The sequence below is a fragment of the Cucumis melo genome, chromosome 3, assembly GCF_025177605.1.
Source record: "Cucumis melo cultivar AY chromosome 3, USDA_Cmelo_AY_1.0, whole genome shotgun sequence".
Classification (NCBI taxonomy): domain Eukaryota; kingdom Viridiplantae; phylum Streptophyta; class Magnoliopsida; order Cucurbitales; family Cucurbitaceae; genus Cucumis; species Cucumis melo.
This window is the reverse complement of record NC_066859.1, coordinates 6,163,138-6,175,426: the sequence shown is the minus strand read 5'-3', so window position 1 is coordinate 6,175,426 and position 12,289 is coordinate 6,163,138.

Sequence of the window (12,289 nt, the reverse complement as noted above, 5' to 3'; positions counted from 1 at the left end):
AGCCAAGTAGACCTAAACAATTTTATTAACTGTCTGTGCCTCATATCATATGAGAAATGACGTAATGAAAAAAAATCCATGAAGGCTTATGTGATAATTATTATAGAGCTTGATCATTATGCCACAAACATTAAATAAGTAAAAATACAAGTTATTATGGTCTTTTAGGTAGAACATCGGAGCCAAAATGCAAGATAATGTGTCAAAACGTGTAGCTTGTATCACAATTTCATAAACATAAGAGAATACAACTTGCATAAGTCGGCATGCCTATTTTACCCTATTTTTCAGTGTTTATTGGAAGATTATAAAGGAAAGAAGAGACAGTGAAATGCAAAGAGTGCATGCGAAAGTGATGTGATGGAAAGCTTGTCTGGCAAGTAATATCCCTAGGCGAGAAACCACATCATCACTCGATGAAGATTCACTAGCAAACAAGAACGGTAGTTTGAGTTGATGTTACTTGACAGGATTGCAATCTGTGCTGACATGTTCAGAAGAATAGAAGCTTCCCGCTTAAAGTAGTTTATATAAAGTCTCCTTATGTAAAACAAGGTTGGTCTAAATGGACCAAAACCTAGAGAGCTCCATGAGAGCTGGCGAAAAGAACTAGTCCTCCTATAAAAGATATTTTACCTATTCTCCGGTCAAACTGTAAGTGAGAGCTTAGAGAGAGAAGTCATCATCTTATTCCCTCTAACTTGTAAAAGAGCCAAGGAATGCTTAGGCATTCTACGACTCGGCTTCCATTTCTTATTTTCCATTTTTTATTTTCATTTTAATGTTGGCATTCATAGTGTACATGGTTGTAAGGCCTACATTTTCCAAAACATTGCAACTTTATTCCCTTTCAATCATCACTTATTTACTGTTCATCTATTAAAGTGTTATAAGTAGTTTAGGCTCATGGTAAGTTCTTAATAAGATAACTAACTTATAATTAGTTTCATCGCTTGGTCATTGCTTGTCGCCAAGTACTTGAGGGGGTAAGTAGAAAGGACATGACTCGAGCATAGGAAGGAGTTTGGAAAAAACTCCATCCTGGTGATTAAACCTCATTCATTTGTGTCCCAAAAGGATAACAAGTGTGGTAGTTTGACGCCGAGAGGTTGTCACCCTTAAAAGAGAGGTAATGTGACCCTTACAAGTAAAGATCTTTAGATAGTTAACGCTTTTATTAATCTTTATCATTTGCATCCCAAGAGTTGAACAAGTGTGGCATTCATGGCTTAATCACTTACAACACAGCAACATTTCTTCACACTTTCTTTAAAACAAGTTAGTTCACTCTCCATCTTCCTACCACTTCTTGTCACCTTTTACAGAACCTCTAATGTAGATAGTAGGTTTAGTATACATATACACACTTACTTTACTGTATAGACAATGTATACCGCCTAGATAAGAAGTAAGCTTTACAACTAAAATTTGATAGAATTTTCCTATATTCGACCTTGGCTTACCCAGGAAACCTCTCATTTCTCTCACACTTGGACAACCGAGAGAAAAACTTGTACTACATGTTTATCATTTAAAAATTAGCAACACATAGATAGGTTTTGCTCATTTTATCGGAACATCTTATTCTAGTCATTTAATACGTGGCTCACTTAGAGCTTAAACATGTAATATCCAATAACAAATGTATGCATATAACGAGAAAAGAAAACAACAAGCAGTTACTATTGGCATCCCAAGGCAACTGCTTGAGCTATTGACCAAGTTTTGGGATGCACAAAATTTTGTGAGAACGTGCGATCAATTGCAACAATATGCAGCAACCCCAACATAAGGCAACCATCTGAGCTAGTGACCAATATCATGACTCATGGTCATTTGCCCAATGAGGATAGACCTTGTTTGTTTTCTCCTCCAATGCAAAAAGCAAACAAGGTTTGCAGTAGTGGCAGTGGATTACCTTACAAAGTGGGCAAAAGCCAAGGCACTTACAACTATAACAAAGAAAAATACTAATGAATTTGTTTCGAGAAATATCATCAGTCGATTATTATCACAAAAAATGAGAAGTAATTTGATAAATCAACATTTAGGAATTTTGTCCATATCTAAATATCACACGTTGATATTAATTCCTAGCTCATCCTCAAGCAAATGGACTAGTGAAAATAGTAAATAATATCATCAAGAAACCTAAAGACGGAGCTTGAAAGACTGAAAGGATTAACAAAACTATCAAAAGCATTTCAGGCATTTAAAATGATTGCAAAAATCTCCACAGAGGAAACTTCTTTCTCACTCTCTCTCTTTTGTGGTAGAGGTAGTGGTCCTGGTTGAGATTGGAATACCATCACCACTAATAGAATAGGTTGATCCTCAAGAAAATAAAATTTCAATGAGATTAAAGTTTAGACCTATTAGAGGAACACCACAAAGTATCACATCTTCGTGTAACTGAATACAACAATAAGATTGCTAGATATTACAACACCAAAGTAAGTATGTGAAATTTTAAAGAAGGAGATATGGTGTTAAGAAAGTGATATAGACTACTCGAAGTACAACTACAAAGGCACTTTGACCAATATGGGAAGGTTTATATGAAGTTGTTAGAATAGTCAAGCTTGACACATATTCATTAGTAAATCAGAAAACTTTTTGAAGACTTTGTTTGGGATTTATAGCATATAAAAATTTGTTATTTTTAGGTTATTGTCATTTTAGAAAATTTTGATAGGTTACATGTTTAACTAAACTAGTATATGCAATATCTTATTTTTTCAATGTTATCTTTGAAAAAAAAACAACAAAATAAAACAAGATAATCACAAGAAGAAGCATACTGGGACTACAAAAATAGTAAATAACCAAGTTAGAAACTATGAACTAGTCTCAAAGAACCAAGTTGGCTTATTGCTAAGGCCAACCATCCAAGAAAAAACACATGTAAGACTCAAGCTGCAAGGAAATGACTAGTTTTTTTATTATACAAAAGTGTGATTACAAACTCTCAGTAGACATATTTAGCTCATTTTCAAGGCCGACCACCTAAGCATATGGTTTCAAGGAAAATTATATGGAGACTTTTCATCTTAGAAAAAAAAAGTAAAAGTAAAAAATGGAAGAAGATTGGTTGGCTAAGCCAATGAACTGAGAAGCAACATGTGATGAAGAACGAAGTGATCAACAAGACTACAAATCAAAAATATAAGTTAATGAGGTCAAATTCAAGAAAAACATTGAACCCCTCCATATTAAGGCAGACATACTAACTCTATTTAAGTGTAGGGAGATAAAAGCGAGGAAACTGAATAACAATGATGTAATTTATATTTTTTATCAACATTGTCTCAATATGAATTACCCTAAGTTCGAGAAAAAATTAAGTTTGTATGCTTACGCCCCCTTAGGAAAGGATGGACGCTTGAAGGAATCAAATTCCTTTAACATAAGCAATTGATCACTTTTGTTTTCAAAATTAGTTTGAATTTCACAAAAACACATAGAATTTTAAATAAACTTACATTAAGCATGCTTTACAGAAAAGAAATTCAAGAATAAAATGGAAATACCTTTGAAGACATGATGTAGTACAAACTCCTTAGTTAGTTGTGCTTAACTATGTTATATTACTTGTTACGCTGTTTTAGTTCGTTAAATTGATCAGTTAGTTACTTAATAACTAACTTTGTATTAAAGTTCCTCTATGAATTAAACTCCTCCCTCATAATGAGGGATAGATCATTCATAGAAAAAAGACACTTTGGTACTTACACCAAATTGGTATCAGAGTACCATAAGCTCTTGAGACCTATGGTTGTCCGAAATGCTAACCAACTGGCAGCAGCTGAGCATCATGCTCAAAATTTAGAGGGAGATTTAAACTTTGTCCTATTTCTAAGAACCACCTCGGGTCGCTTGCTCTTCATGGAGGCTTCAGTGGAGAGAATTGAAGCAACCCTTCAAGAAGTTCTACAAAGACTTGGAGCATTAGGTCTACCTCAAGTAATGTGTGAAGAACGAACTGAATTTTTTCAACAATGGGGACGACATGACATTAGAGGAGCCGGACATCTATTTATCAAAAAAAAGAGATTTAAAGCTCAAGAACATAGGAGACTCAATCAAGATTATCAAGAATTTCACCCAAGAGAACCCCAAAATTAGAGTTCGACGGATGATGATCATCAAGAATGATTGAAGAATGATCAAGAAAGAAGATTTCGACCACATTATGATGATAGAAGAAGAGAGCCAGCTGAGTACAAAATGAAGATCAATTTGCCTAGTTATGATGATAAGAGGAATATTGAAAACTTTTTAGATTAGCTTAAAATATTGAAAAACATTCTAGTATATGATTACACCTGAGAGGAAGAAAGTGAACTTGGTTGCCTTAAAATTGAAAGATAGAGCCTCAGCATGGTGGGAGCAAGTTGAAGTCAATAAAAGAAGAAATGACAAGAGGTCTATTGTGTCATAAGAGAAAATGAAGAAGTTGATGAAAGCTAGATTCCTTCCCCCCATTATGAGTAAACCCTTTACAAACAATACCAAAGTTACTGACAAGATAGTCGATCCATGGCTAAATATATTGAGGAATTCCACTAGTTGGGAGCTAGAACAAACCTAATGGAGAATGTGGAACATTTGATCGCCTAATTTGTTAGAGGAGGATTAAGGTTTGACATCAAAGAAAATGTTAAATTTCAGCTTTTTTTTACTCTATCTGATGTTATTACTTATGTAGAACCTGTTAAAGAGCTTATTGAAATCAGTTCAAAGAATCTACTAGGCGAGGCTTATAGGATGGCTCTAATAACATGAAGACTACGATCATTAAAAATAACTCCTCACTTCCCTCACCCTTTAAAGATCAAGAAAAAAGAAAGATCTCTTTATCCAAACGAGAATAAATCATAAATGAACAATAAGAAGAAAGCTAAGAATCTCTACCAACGGCCAAATTTGAGTAAGTGCTTTCACTGTGGTCAAACTGGTCACCTTTCTAATTCAAACCTTAAAAGAAGAACCGTAGCAATTCTAGATGATGATGAAGATTCCAATAATGAACAAGAAAATGATTTTGATAAAGAAAAAAAGCCCTTGAATTGAATGAAGGGGAGAGGCTTTCTTGTGTAGTCCAAAGGGTTTTAATTACTCTAAAAGGAGACAATTCCCATCAACAAAGATCCAATCTCTTCAAGACTAGATACACTCGTACTATCCAGAAAAAAGTTTGTAATATGATCATTGATAGTGGTAGCAGCGAAATTTCATGTCTAAGAAGTTGGTTTTACTCTTAATCTTAAGGTAGAACCTCATCTCAATCCATACAAGATAGGTAGGGATCAAAAAAGGGGGAGATGCACAAATAACTAAAATTTGTTCAGTTCCTTTGTCCATTGAAGGGAGCTATAAGAACCAAATTGTTTGTGATATCCTTAATATGGATGCTGCTACATTCTACTGATCAAAAGAGCATGGCAATATGACATCCAAGCAATCCATAAAGAAAGGAAAAATACTTATGAATTTCAATGGATGAATAAGGAGATAACACTATTGCCACTTAACAAGAAGAATGAAGAAGACGTCAACTCGAAGTTGTCCAATAACCACATTTTCATCATTATAAGTGGCAAACAGTTTGTTAAAGAGAAAGGAATTGATATTTTAGGTCTTTTTGTTACAAGTCATCTCTCCAAAAAAAATGCTTCGGGCATGTGCCTTTAAAAATTCTAGAATTATAGGAGCAATTTCCAAGTATCAAGGAAGAGCCAACCAAACTTCTTCCCATACGAGACATATGAGACATACTGAAATAGTTTCAGACTTTTCCCTTCCTAATCTTCCGTACTATAGAATGAGCCCAAAGGAGTATGCAAATTTGCATCAACAGATAGAAGAACTCTTAAAGAAAGGACACATATAACCGAACATTAGTCCTTGCACAGTTTCAGCCTTTTTGACACTAAAAGAGGATGGCAGTTGAAGGATGCATCCCATATATTAGTGACTTACTAGACTAATTGAAAAGACCTCTCATCTTCTGATCAAAAATATACTTAAAAAGTGGCTACCACCAAATTCGAATAAAGCTGAGAGATGAGTGGAAGATTGCCTCTAAAACAAACGAATGATTATTTGAATGACTTATGATAACCTTTGACCTTTCCAGTGCTCCAAGTACTTTCATACATCTAATGCATCAAGTGCTCCACTCTTCTTTAAATAAGTTCATTATTTTCTATTTTGATTACATTTTGGTTTATAGCATAAATGAATTAGATCATCTTTGACACCTAAAAATAATCTTTGAAGCCCTAAAGAAGAATGAGTTATATATTAATATGAAGAAGTGCACTTTCTGCACAGAAAGAATTTCATTTCTAAGCCTCATCATTAGCAATAATCAAATAAGAATGGATGAAGCAAAGGTGGAAGCTATGAAAAATTGGCCAAATCGGAATTCAATAAAGGAAGTATAAGCCTTTATAGGATTGGCACCATTCTACAAGAAATTTATCAAAAACTTCAGCTCTATCACAACCCCAATAGTTAATTGCCTAAAGAAATGAGGGTTATCATGGGGAAATAGTCAGTAGAAAAGTTTTGAAATGATTAAAATGGAACTTAGCAGTTAACCAGTCCTGAAACTGCTAGAATTCAATAATACTTTTGAAGTAGCCGTAGATGCTAGTAGAGATGGAATTGGGACAATTTTATCTCAAAGAGGACATCTAGTAGAATTATTAAGTGAGAAATTAAGCTCTTCTAGGAAATCATGGAGCACATATGAGCAAGAGTTATATGTTCTTGTAAGGGTCTTGAATTAATGGGAGCACTATCTTTTGTGTAAGGAATTCATCCTTCTCATAAATCCTTTTTCCTTAAAATATTTATAAGCCCAAAAGAATATACACAGAATGCATGCACGTTAGATATCCTACATCCAACGTTTTGACTTCGCTATTAAACATCAAGTCGAGAAAAAGAATAACACAGTAGATGCATTGAGTAGAAAAGGAACTTTATTAACCATCCTCTCGGCCAAGATAGTAGCATTCAACCATCTCTTAAGATTATATTATATGAAAATGATGAAGATTTTAGGAAAATATTAAGCAACTACTCTAATCATATCCGTGAAGAAGACTTCCACTTAATTGAAGGCTTCCTTTCTAAAGACGACCAAGTTTATATGCCTCACACATCTCTAAGGGAAGCCTTGATCAAAGAAGCCCATGCTGTAGGATTGGTTGGCCATTTTGGTCAAGACAAGTCCATCCACATCATTAGTCAAAGGTTCTTTTGACCATAAGCAAAGAGCGATACCAATAACTTTGTAAAAAGGTGTGCAGTTTGTCAAAGGGCTAAAGGAACCTTAACAAATGCAAGCCTATATTCACCTCTGCCAATTCCTAAGAACATTTGGGAAGACCTATCAATAGACTTTGTTACGGGCCAACCCAAGACACAAAGAGGCTATGATGCAGTGATGGTGGTTGTTGATAGGTTCAATAAAATTACTCACTTTCTAGCTTGCAAGAAAACAATCAATGTTGTTTATTTTGCTACCCTCTTTCTTAGAGAGGTAGTAAGGCTTAATGAAGTTCCTAAGATAATTGTATTTGATAGAGATGTCAAATTTCTAAGCCATTTTTGGAAGACTCTTTGGAAGAAGTTTGATACTACCCTAACATTTAGCACCACTACACATCCCCAAACAGATGGCCAAACAAAGGTCACTAACCAATCCATAGGGAATTTGATTCGGTGCTTGAGTGGAACTCACTCTGAATAATGGCATATGGATCTTGCACAAGCCAAGTTTGCCTTTAATAACATGAAGAACGAAAAAACTCAAAAATGTCCTTTCAAAATTGTCTATGCCAAACCCCCGAGACTTACTTTTGATCTAACTAACCTCTCTACTGGACTATAACTTCAAGATGAAGCAAAAGATATGGTTGAGTGCATCCAGAGACTCCACAAAGAAGTCCTAGACCATCTAATAAAAAACACAACATCTTACAAAGAAGAGAAGGATAAAAAGAGAAGAGAAGTTAGTTTTCAAATTGGTAACCTAGTAATGGCTCATTTAAGGAAGAAAATGTTTCTAGTTGGAACCTATGGCAAGCTAAAGGATAGGCATATTGGTCCTTGTAAAATTCTACATAATTACGAACCTAATGCCTACAAGTTAAAGCTGCTAGAAGAAATTAACATCAGTTCTGTTTTTAGTATCGCAGACTTGAAGAAGTACTATGCTTCTAATGAGTTTTATCTTTCTGACCCGACTCGAGGTCGAGTCTAAAGCTAGGGGTGGATTATGATGTAATACAAACTGCTTAGTTAGTTCTTCTTAACTAAAGTTGTTATATTACTTGTTACACTGTTTTAGTTTGTTAAACTGATCAGTGAGTTACTTAATAATTAACTTTGTATTAAATTTTCCTTTATAAATAAAAGTTCTCCCTCACATTAAGGGATAGAATTCATTCATTCAATAAAAAAAGGATGCTATGGTACTTACTCCAAGACAACTCTTCAATCTTCATTAATATTCACAAATTCTTCAACCTTCTTGGATCTCGAACAAGATACCACCACCAAGTCTTTCCCATTATTCTCCGACAAGGATTGGGTTTGTGAGAATCTCCTTTGGAATACTAAGAGAAGATCATCTTTTAGACAAAGAAAAAGTTCAATGAGTTTTTTAGTGATGCTAGATTAAGAGAGAATTATCAAGATAGGAGAGAGAAAAAACTTTTATCTTTTTTTCCCAAGCATAGCTATTTATACATAACCAATAAGGGGATGCCCCTCCTCCCCACTCATGGTAACCCCTATAACTGAAAGAGAGTTATTAATTTATCATATATTTATCTAATTACATTTGATCATATTCATTTAATTTTCCTCTCGTAACCTATAGTTTTAATGTGTATATCATTCAGATTAAATTTAGCCTTTAGGTTTTATTAATATATGTTTCTTATTTATATTATTTGATATTTAAATCTTATTCAAACACATTATTCTCTCATACTATATAGTTAATTTTGAGTCTTATACAAAATTAAATTTATAATATAATATATCTACATAAATATTATATTAATTCTATCACATACAATTAACACAAATTCTCTTATTAATTTGAACTCAAATTCTTCCAAATCCATTTTTTCTTTTTTATTCCTAGTGAGTTAGCAAGAGGACCAAATGAACCTACAAATAGAAGCTCCAATAATCCGAGATTAACTTAATTGAACTCTTTAATTAAATTAATTAACATTCATTAATTGTGAATCAATTCACTAAAGACTCACAGTAGCACTCTTTGTATTGTAAAATATTCCATTATCAGTAAGTCAACCTTTCACGAATTGCTCGTAATTACAGTTGGGTTAAATTATTGTCCTTGTAATTACATCTAACTTCGTTAAATTATTGTCCAAGTAGCTACCTCTTACTCCTTAAGTCTCAATGATTCTCTAATGAACAAGTCGTTGGACCATAACACCTCTCATGCCATAATATATTTATGGTTCTATCATAAACAAGTACCTCTCAAGACTTAAAGTTAGTACTTAATGCAACAATTCATCTACTTACCCTAAAATGGGAAGGAGTGAATTCCATTTTGCGAACCTATGTTTTTAGTTGGTCGGTTGGATTTCGTCGCTAAATTTCAATCAAATAATTTATCAAATCACACACCAAATGCTAGTCTTAGAGGTAAGTACTGGTCGAACATAAGAAGCACTTGAATTTCTCTAGTAAAAATTTCCAATTGAAGAGTAACCGTCTGGGGGAGGCTTATCTCCCTTCTCTCTAGTTCAACTCTGGGTTCTGTTGGAATTTGTGTCCTAAAACTCATACTTTGTCAAAACTCATACTTCGTTATTTGATTCAATAAAATTTATTATTGAATGCTATAATCTTAAAACCAATAAATTTAGGTCCCGAGGCTATTTTATTGAGTTTGTCAAAAACACTTGAACATTATGTATAGACATAAACATAGATTAAGTTCAAGTTAATAGCCTAAATGGTCTATAGTGTATGAATAAGGTTGGGCGCCTTATTCTGGATAAACACTATGGATACGGCCCGCTCCATAGTTAGTACAAACGATGTAATTCTGAATCGTTCATGTAGAGACATGGGAGTGGGGGCATCCTATGTAAATGGTTGTGATAAGATAGGAACCACGAAGTAGTCATTTTTAGTTATAACACCGTAAACTATAAACTGACTATTTCATTTATAATGACCTAGGTAACTTGATCTTAATCCTGAGCTAACTATGAACTTCTATTCATTCGGTAGTATCCTTAGATCTGTATAGGTGAGGGCAGCTCAACATCGTTGACCCAATAAGCTTCCCATTTCAGGGGTAAGACCGAGTGGATAGCTAGGGTCATAGGGTGCAAGATGGAATTCACTCCTACCTAATTCTGGGATAGTACATAGGTTGTTCCCTTAAGGACTGAATCCAAGTCTTGAACAAGAGGCCCCACCTTTTCATTGGCCCGAGAAGGATTCTGGTTTATGGATTTGACCTTAAATCGATTGTTCAATAGTGGATCGGTGGGTTTTAAGGAGCAAGATGTAATCTCGGAGGTAAAACGGTATTTTGACCCAACCAAGATTACGAACAACCTGTGAAGGATCGACTTACCCATTATGGTTATATCAGGTGGACAGAAATATATCTATAGTGAGGGGAGTGCAGCTAAGAGTCTTTAGTGGAATGACTCTTTAGTTAATTAATGTTGATTAACTTTGGTCTAAAAGAGTTTAGCCAGTTAATCTCGGATCGTTGGAGCCCATGATCTATAGGTCCATTAGGTTCCCCTACTAGCTCATATGGATTCAACTAAGAACAAGTATGTTGAAGTAATTCGAATTGTTCGAATAAAGATAAAGAGAGAGAAACCGACAAATATATAAGATATAAGTCAGTAAAAAATAAACTTTAAGTTTTGTATTTAAATATGATTTAAATAAATATGAATATAGATTCATATTTAAAAACATGAAAAGTTTAGAAAACGGTCAAAAGTCAACATGTTGATTTTGAACTTTGACCGAATTTATATTCAAATATGATTTGAATTTTAGAGAAATGAATACGGATTCATACTCGGGAGGTTAGAATTAGTCAAGACGGAAAAATTAGTAAAAAGTCAAAAAGTTAACTTTTGACTAAGAAAAGTCAAAGTTTGACTTTGACTTATGTTGGTCAAATGACCAAAATGCCCCTTTCACTAATTACTTTATTAATTAACGTTAATGGGAAATGTGACAGCCGATTATGAATTGAAGGCCAATAATTTCATTAAAGAGTTAATGATTTGATTAGGTGTTGATAAGATATGAAATAATTTACATGCAATTTGCATGTAAATTTCATATAAAACTTCTCATTACCGAATGAGAAAAGAAGAGTTTTTTGCTTTGAAAAACACCTAAACGATTGATTCCCATATCTCTCCAAAATTCTCCTCACATAACCGAGTTCCACAACTTCGTTCTTGGTCCTGAGCATAGTAGGTCAGCTTGATGGTTGTTCTTACTCGTGATTTTCAGGAGAAGAAGAAGTTGAGAACTACAAAGGTAAGTACATCGTTTACCTTCCTTTCTCTTCGTTTAGGTCCATCGCTTAGTTGTTGCATGTTAATTTCTAAATTGTTTAGATGCATATAGAGTAAAGCATGATCCTTTATCTTCCGCTGCTGCATGTCTCTGCTTTCTTTTTTCCATCATGTGGTATCAAAGCATGTTTAGCTTCACTCATATGCATATGGTGGGTTCTTACAATTTATGTGATAAATTATTATGGTTGAACTAAAATAGATTAGTTTTGGTTTTGGCTCTAAATTAAGTTTTTTTTTTTTTTTTTTGCTTTAATCTTTGTAATTAGCCCTGTTGGTGGCTTAATTTAATTTTACAAAGAGTCGTTAATTTATTTGAGTCATTAGAGTTGAGATTAGGCTGTAATTCGTTCATGCGGGAAGAGGATGATGTTGTTTTAAGAAGCTCAGAAGGAGTTGAATCAAGCTTATCGTTCACCCTCTCAACGATCACATATGGTATGTGTATCGCTTGGGCTAGTGAACATCGCGCTTACCAGATAAACGATCGCGTAAGGTACGCGTATCGTTTGTAGTAGAATCCATCGCTTACCAAATAAACTATTGCATATAGTATGCATATTGTGTTGAGAAGACTTTATCGTTTATATGATAAACGATCGTGTAAGGTATGCGTATCGTTTGCGTAAGAAATGATTGTATACCCGCTAGGCGATCGCGTA